This window comes from Equus caballus, chromosome 6 (genome assembly GCF_041296265.1).
Source record: "Equus caballus isolate H_3958 breed thoroughbred chromosome 6, TB-T2T, whole genome shotgun sequence".
Classification (NCBI taxonomy): Eukaryota; Metazoa; Chordata; class Mammalia; order Perissodactyla; family Equidae; genus Equus; species Equus caballus.
Genome location: NC_091689.1, coordinates 18,398,106 through 18,405,842, shown reverse-complemented (window position 1 = coordinate 18,405,842; position 7,737 = coordinate 18,398,106). Strand labels below are relative to the sequence as shown.

The 7,737-nt window shown below is 48.3% G+C and overlaps 1 protein-coding gene across 6 annotated transcripts in view; it reads left to right on the top strand.

The window, feature by feature from the left end:
* The window catches only part of GPR55 (G protein-coupled receptor 55), an 82,643-nt gene that overhangs the window by 6,726 nt on the left and 68,180 nt on the right, over positions 1 to 7,737 (top strand). The window contains exons 3-4 of one of the 6 annotated variants that reach the window (XR_011439861.1): positions 4,387 to 4,541; positions 6,215 to 6,942. The exons of 3 other annotated variants lie outside the window; for them this stretch is intronic. The gene's annotated coding sequence lies outside the window, so the exon portion shown is untranslated. Of the gene's footprint in view, positions 1 to 4,386; positions 4,653 to 6,214; positions 6,943 to 7,737 lie in introns of those variants that run through there. 2 more of the 6 variants (XR_002808512.2, XR_002808513.2) reach the window with 2 other exon arrangements.

Here is a 7,737-nt window from a genome sequence, read left to right as displayed (position 1 = left end):
GGAGTCTCGATTTAGATTACCTTGGGAAGTAGGGACCCCTACCTGGGCCTGGGCTTGACCTGTGCTTTCTACAGCAGCTTTTATCAACAAGTCTTGAACTGGCGAGTACCAGTTTAGGAAGGACTAGAGGTTCCACACTCCCCAAACACAGATGAACTGACCTGTAAGGAGGGCGGGGTGCTTCCCTCTCCTGCTCTGTCCCCACTGACTGGGGGCAAAAATGGCTCAAAGCCCGCCAGTGGTCAGCACCGTGTTCTTCATCGTCAGTTCTATCTGATCTGGACAGCGCTATCAGAGGACCCTCGTATTAAACTGTGTGACATAGTGGACTGCTCTTCATCAGAGGGATAATTCAAGTGCCATGGACAAAGCATCCCACTGAGGCCACGCCCCTGGGCACAGTGAAGCCACAGCATGGGGAGAGGAGCAGGGAGGTGGCAGAGCTACCAGCTTCCGTGGGACCTTACGGAGTGGGAGGACAGAGGCTGGAGTCAAGCCATCTCTAGGTTCTTTGAGCTTTTTGTTGGGAGAGAGAAACTTAGGGCAAGAAGTGGCCCTAAAGTCAGGAGCTCTATGAGCTGGTATTCAAAAGTGAGTGCTGACTCCTGAGCATATACTTTGAAGGGGAGCAGAATATGCCACCCCAAAATGTGCCTTTTTTGCATGTGGATTATTTTGAGCGGAAGTCAATGAAGATCCAACAGACTTAGGAAAAGCCTTTTTTCCTCTCTCTTAACATCCGTGAAGAATTTAGAAAAGGGACCTGTACCAGAAAGAGAGCTATCACCAGAGATAACTTTTTTTTTTAATCTGAGAGACTTGTCTGCAAGGCAGGGCAAACATCTGATTGTCAAACATCCTCTCCTCTCATCTCCCTGTGAATGGCTCACCTCCCCTTAGAAGCCCCAGGCCCCTATCCGTGTCCTTAGCTCAGGACGGGATCTAAGCCTCAATTGCCTGACTGCCTTAGAGTCTCATGTTTTCATGGGGCTCCTGTATGTGTGAAATTAAATTTGTTTTTCTCCTGTTAATTGTTCTTATGTCAATTTAAGTATTAGACCAACCAAAGAACCTAGAAGGGAAGAAGGGAAAATTTTTCCTCCTTGAAAACTTTAAACTCCTTCGCAGCTCATCTAAGTTGATTTAATTAAGAGACTCAGATATATTGGCTTAGAAATGGCATTTATTTCTTCTGAGGTCAGTGATCCAGGTGTGGTGGGGAGGCTCTGCCACCCTCAACAGGTGGCTTCCTTTCCTACCTCCAGGGCAGCTGGCCCAGGACCCTTCATCTCCTAGCCAGAGGGAGGACGGAAAGGCAGAAGGGAGGGGAAGGCAGTGTCTTTTCTTGACTTGGAAGTTGGGCACGTCATTTCCACTTACATTCCATTGGCCAGAAGTAGCTATGTGACCACCTTGGCTGCAGAAGAGGCTGGGAAATGTGGCCTCTGCTTGGGTGGCCAGGCACCCAGTTAATCCTATTACAACGAGGAAGAAGAGGTGAGCAGATATTGAGGGACATTTAACACTCTCTTTTGTGTCTAATAATAATCACTCCCACTAACTGAGGTCCTTCTGTGTGCTGGGTCTTTACATATGTCATCTTTACTGCAACCCAGCAACAGAGAGGGCACCATCCCCAAGTTATAGCTGCAGAAACTGAGGCTCAGAGAGGTTAAGTAAGCTGTCCAAATTCAATTAGCTAGTGAGTGGTGGTTTGGGATCTAAACCCAGGCCTGACTGGCTGCAAATTGTAGGTGTCTGCCAGGACTCAGTAAGTACCACCATATCCTGAGGCCGAGAGGTGGGGCTCATGCTCAGTCATACCAGCTTCTGGAGGCTAATCCTGGCTGGGATTGGGGTGGGGGTGGGGGATAGAGAGGGAAGCGGAAAGGTGGGTGAGGGGAGAAGGGAGAACCTGGGACGAGCCCCTCACCTGTTTTAGGCTCTTGGGTTGCAAATCTTTCTGGGTACAATTTTTTTGTTTTTATTGCGGTCATGATAGTTTATAGCATTGTGAAATTTCAGTTGTACATTATTATTTGTCAGTCACCATATATATGTGCTCCTTTCCCCCTTATGCCCACCCCTCCCCTTCCCCTCTGGTAACCACTAATCTGTTCTTTGTCCATGCGTTTGTTTATCTTCCACATATGAGTGAAATCATATGATGTTTGTCCTTTTCTGTCTGGCTTATTTTGCTTAACATAATACCCTCCTCCATAATACCAGCTCTCAGCTACGACTCCAGATTTTTCTTTCTCTCATTCATTGTGTTTTTCATCTCCAATATTTCTGATTGGTTTTTCTTTATAGTTGCAGTCTCTTTTGTGAAGAATTCTCTCATCCCTTAGTTTTATTCATGATTTCATTGAACTGCATTTCTGAATTCTCTTGTAACTCGTTGAGTTTTTTTTTTAATGATAGCTATTTTGAATTCTCTGTCATTTAGATTGTAAATTTCTGTGCCTTCGGGATGAATTTCTGGGTGTTTGTCTTTTTCCTTCTGGTCTGGCGTATTAATATACTTTTTCCTATTATTTGATGGGGTGGATTCATGCTTTTGCCTAGTGATAGTATGTGGTTGCAGATTCCAGTTTCCGCCATCGGGGGTTGGGCAGAAGCTGTGTATTCTGAGCCCACTGTGACCCCTGTCAGTTGTGCCTGTCCAAGCCTGGGTCACTCCTTGGGACCACAGTGGTCCTGTGGGCTGCCCAACCAAATGGGGAAGCCATCATGCGGGGGCTCATGGCTGCCACTGCCTGCTCCCACAGTCCTGCTGAGACACACTCCCCCTGCAGGGCTGCAGTGGTAGTATGGGTGTTTGTGGCATCTTGGAACTCATTTGCCTTGGGGCACAGATCTGCTGCCATCTCCTCCTAGGTCACACCAGCCATTGTGCTTGGTGGGTGGGGCCTCCCCACTGAATCTGACCCTGGATCACTCCCCGGGGGCTGTGGTGGCACTGTGGGCTCTCCAACCAGGTGGGAAAGTGACCATGTGGGGGCTCATGGCTGCTGCTGCCTGCTCCCACAGTCCTACTGAGACACGCTAACTCCTTCAGGGCCACAGAAGTGCTATGGGCATTTGCAGCAGCTGGGAACTCTTTTACCCAGGCATGCAGATCTGCCACCATCTCCTCCTGGGTCATACCAGCCACTGTACTTGGTGAGCAGGGTCTCCCCACTGAGTCTGAGCCTGGGCTGCTCCCTGGGTTCTTTGGTGCTACTGTGGGCTCTCCCACCAGATGGGAAAGTAATCACACGGGGGCTCAGGTCTGCCATCACCTGTTCCCACAGTACAGCAGAGGCGTGCTCCCATCCTTGGGGTTGCAGTGGTGCTGTGGGCGCTCCAGCTGGGAAAGCAGTTGCATGCATGCACAGGGCTGCCAGGGGGCTGGAGAGTGCTCACCCAGCTCCACCACCTCCCCAGGGGTAGTCCATCCTCCTTCAGATGTATAGCTGCCTGGGTCTCTCAGGCGTCCTGTTGTGCTGTGTGGGTGTCCTCCATTGATCCACGAATATCTGCTTAGTTGTAGTTTGGAGGGGGAGAGATAAAGGGAACAGCTCACTCCACCACGGTGCTGATATCACTGGGTACACAGTTTTAAGGGCACTGTGAGAAAAAGTTGAGAATTTCTGTTCTAACCAAATGACTAATTCTTCCTTCCTTCCTCTGAAGGTTGGTAACTCTCTGACTAAAAAATTTATAAAATGCAATGTTTTCATAATAAAGGGACATTGAGAAGAAAAGACTACAGGCAGAGGAGAAAATAGTCTTTTTACCGTTTCAAATCTCACGAAAGCTCTTATTTCCAGCTTTGAAAAGTCAGGAAGATCCAGCTCAGAGAAATGCTTAAATCGAGAGGTTTGTAAACTGAGGAGTGAGAGGTGCATAGACGGTCCTCAGGCCTTGCCCCCATTGGAGACACTTGCCCTTGTATCTGGCTGCTATATTGAGATTCCCTGTAAAATTTCAGCTCGGGAAAAGATTCTGCTGATACTGTTTGGAAACTTCAGAACTAGACCAAACTGAGTAATGTTGTGGGCAATTTTTATTTATTTTGAAAAATTAGCTAATTACTTTAAAGATTTTATTTTTCCTTTTTCTCCCCAAAGCCCCCCTGGTACATGGTTGTACCATTTTTACTTGTGGGTCCTTCTAGTTGTGGCATGTGGGATGCCTCCTCAGCATGGCCTGATGAGTGGTGCCATGTCTGCGCCCAGGATACGAACCTATGAAACCCTGGGCCACTGAAGCAGAGCGTGCAAACTTAACCACTCAGCCACGGGGTTGGCCCCAGTTAATTATTTTAAATAGGTAATGTATGTACATGGCTAGGTAAGACACTGTGGCTTCTGTTTTCCTCTCTTGGATCACTCTCTCTAGGGGATGCCAGCTGCCACATCATGAGGACACACAAGCAGCCCTGTGGAGAGGTCCACGTGCGAGGAACTGAGGCCTCCTGCCAACAGCCACTGAGGGAACCATCTTGGAAGCTTTTCAGCCCTGGCCAATCTTTCCAATGACTGGAGCCTTGGCTGGTATCTTGACTGAACCTTACGACAGTCCCCGCACTAGACTACTCAGCTAAGCTGCTCACTAATTTCTGACCCTCAGAAGGGGTGTGAGATAATAGCGTTTTATGCCACTAAGTTTTGGGGCAATTTGTTACACAGCAATAGATGACTAATATAATCACTGGCCCTGATCCCTGCTCCCAACATTGAAGGAATTCAGCTTTATAAAGAAATGGACTCTTGGGGGTTATATAACTACTCTGGATTTGTGGTAGGCAGCATAATGGCCTCCCAAAGGTGCCCATGTCCTAATACCTGCAACCTGTGACTTTGTTAGGTCACCTGGTGGAGGTGAATTAATGTTTCAGAGGGGATTATGGTTGCTAATCCCTGACTTTAAAATAGGGAGATTATCCTGGATTATCCAGGTAGGCCCAACACAATGATAAGTTCCTTAAAAGGGAGGGGAAGGAGTGAGCCAGAGGGAGATGTGACTGTAGAAGCGCGTCAGAGTGTTGGCTCTAAGGATGGAGGGAAGGAAAGCGGCTGTGAATCGAGGAACGTGGGCAGCTTCCGGAAGCTGGAAAAGGCAAGGGAACTGTTTTAGTCGGCTTGGGCTGTGATAACAAAATGCCATAGACTGGGGGCCTTACAAACAACAGACAGTTGCTTCTCACAGTTCTGGGGCTGGGAAGTCCAAGATCAAGGCGCATGCAGATTCAGTGCCTGGTGAGGCCTTACTTCCTGGTTCGTAGATGGCCATCTTCTCGCTATGTCTTCACGTGGTGGTGGGAGAGGTTGAGGGTATCTCTTATAAGGGCACTAGTTCCATTCGTGAGGATTCCACCTTCATGACCTAATCACCTCCAAAGGCCCCACCTCCTAACACTATCACCTTGGGGATTAGGTTTCCACATGTGAATTTTGGGGGACACAAACATTCAGTTGATAGCAGAAATGGGTTTTCCCCTCGAGCCTTCAGAAAGGAACACAGCTCTGCCAACACCTTGATTTTAGCCCAGTGACAGCTGTGTTGGACTTCCAACCTTCAGAACTGTGAGATAACCCATTTGCATTGTTTTAATTTGCAGCAATAAGAAACTAATACAAGGTCAACAGCCAGAAAATGGCAGAGCAAGGATTCAAGTCTGGTCTGTCTGACCGGAAGCTCATCCTCTCCCCTCCACCCCACCCCCGCTTCACCCTGGCTCCCAGATATCGGAGAGACTTATCTTTGTTGCTGCTCATGACGCTAATGACTGAATTCCCAGAGCAGCAAGTGTGGGGAGCTGTGTTACTGTGGGGAGAGGGCAGGCAGGCTGATCTGGCTGCTTAGGAGCATGTGGTTAGAACCCAGATCGGATCTGGTAAATTAATTAAACAAGGAAACCATTAGATGAGGTGGCTGTAACTGTGGTGGCCTACGTAAGCAAACCAAAATCTAAGCCCACAAATGCCCCAGGGTTACAAAATCAAAATGCTAAGGACATGCAGTCACAAGCAGCTAACTAGGCTTTAAGCTACAGTCAACCAATGATTTCCTTTCTCTGCTTCCACACGGCCTCCATGTGTCTTTCCCCTGGCTCCTACTGGCTGAGCTCTCCTAAGCACTTCCAGTTTGGGGCAGCCCAACTAGAATCCATTTTCGCTCAAATGAACTCTTAAAATCTTTAATATACCTCAATTTATTTGAACAGATCCTGACAGCGCTGCGCTATCTCCGCCAAAGTGGGCAGTCTGTGGAAAAGCATCCATCATTTGGTCATTTCGTCAACAAGTATTTCTGAGTGCCAGTGATGTGCAAGCATTGAGCATCTTCTATAAGGATTTAATGGCGACCGTGATAGACATGGAAGCTTCTTGCCCACGTGGAGGTTGCAATCTAGCAGGGAAGAGAAAGTCTAATCCTCACAATAGCTCTGCCATGATCGCCAGCCCCATTTGCAATCAAGAAGGCTGCGGGTGAGCAGTTACAGGCCATGTCCAAGGCCATGAAGCTAGGGAGCGAGGAGCAGCAGAGAAGGTGTTTGACCATGCAATCTAATTCCTGGGCTGGAGCCGTAGTGCTTCTCCGAAGAAAGTCTCAGTCATTGCTTACTAGTGTTGCAGAATTCAGAGTGGTACCTGCTCCATGTGCTACCAATGGCCTGCCTGGTGGAGAAGCACCGGAAGCCATGAAGGATTCCAGGCAGTCAGGCCTGGAAAAAAAGAATAGGGGATCAGGAAGCTGTAATAATCTCCAGATGTTTAAGAGTCTTACATGATGTCGGCATGGAAAACGAGGCTATAAAAGAACATTCGATGCCATGAAAAGATGTTCATGGGATGTGGTTAAATGGAGAAATCGGGTTGCAAAAGAGTCTACCTTATGAGCCTCTCCTCCTTTTTGGGTAAAAAATATACATGCAGGGATAAGAAAAAAAAAGCCTATATAAATACACTTCAATGTGTTAACTAGAGTGTAACTAGGTTGTGGGTATAGAGTTGCCAGATTTAGCAAATAAGAAGACAGGACTTCCAGTTACATTTGAATTTCAGATAAACTGCGAATAATTTCTTAGAACAAGCAGTTATTCGTTGTTTATCTGAAATCCAAATTTAACGGGATGTCCTGTATTTTATCTCGCAACCCGATATGGAGGATTTTTCTTTTTGTTTGTGTTTTTGATAATAAATGTATGTTAGTTTTGAAATAAAAAGGGGCACCAACTGGAGTCCTGCCTTGTGTAAGAAGGATTAGTTATTGGTGTGCACGGTGGTCCCACCGGCCAAGTCAGCTAAAGTGGAGCATAAGTCTGCCCTCCCACTGGGACCCTGGCCCGGGCCGTGATTCCCGGCGCTGGCTGAGCGACGCTGGCTGCCAGGTGGCGCTGCCGGGCTGCTGGTCCTAGTCGCCAAGGCTCGCAGCGTCAGGGGAGAGGGACAACAGTGCCCCTCTGGGATCCAGCTGGCTTTCGGATCCAGATGGCCCTCAGCAGTCCCCAAGGCCAGAGCCAGAGGTGCAGGAAGAGCTGGGTGCAGAGTTGGAACTCTACCTCTAAAACACACCCCAGGCCCCTTTCCTCTGCAAAGCTCTGCAGCTGCTGGGACTGTGCATGAGTCCGCACAGGGCTGAACAGCGTGTCCACTTCCCTTTCCTCCACCTAGACCCCAGGCATCTCCTCTTTGACTCAGCGCATACTCCTCCCGGGACTGAAAGAGACTCAGTTCCTGCTCTGGG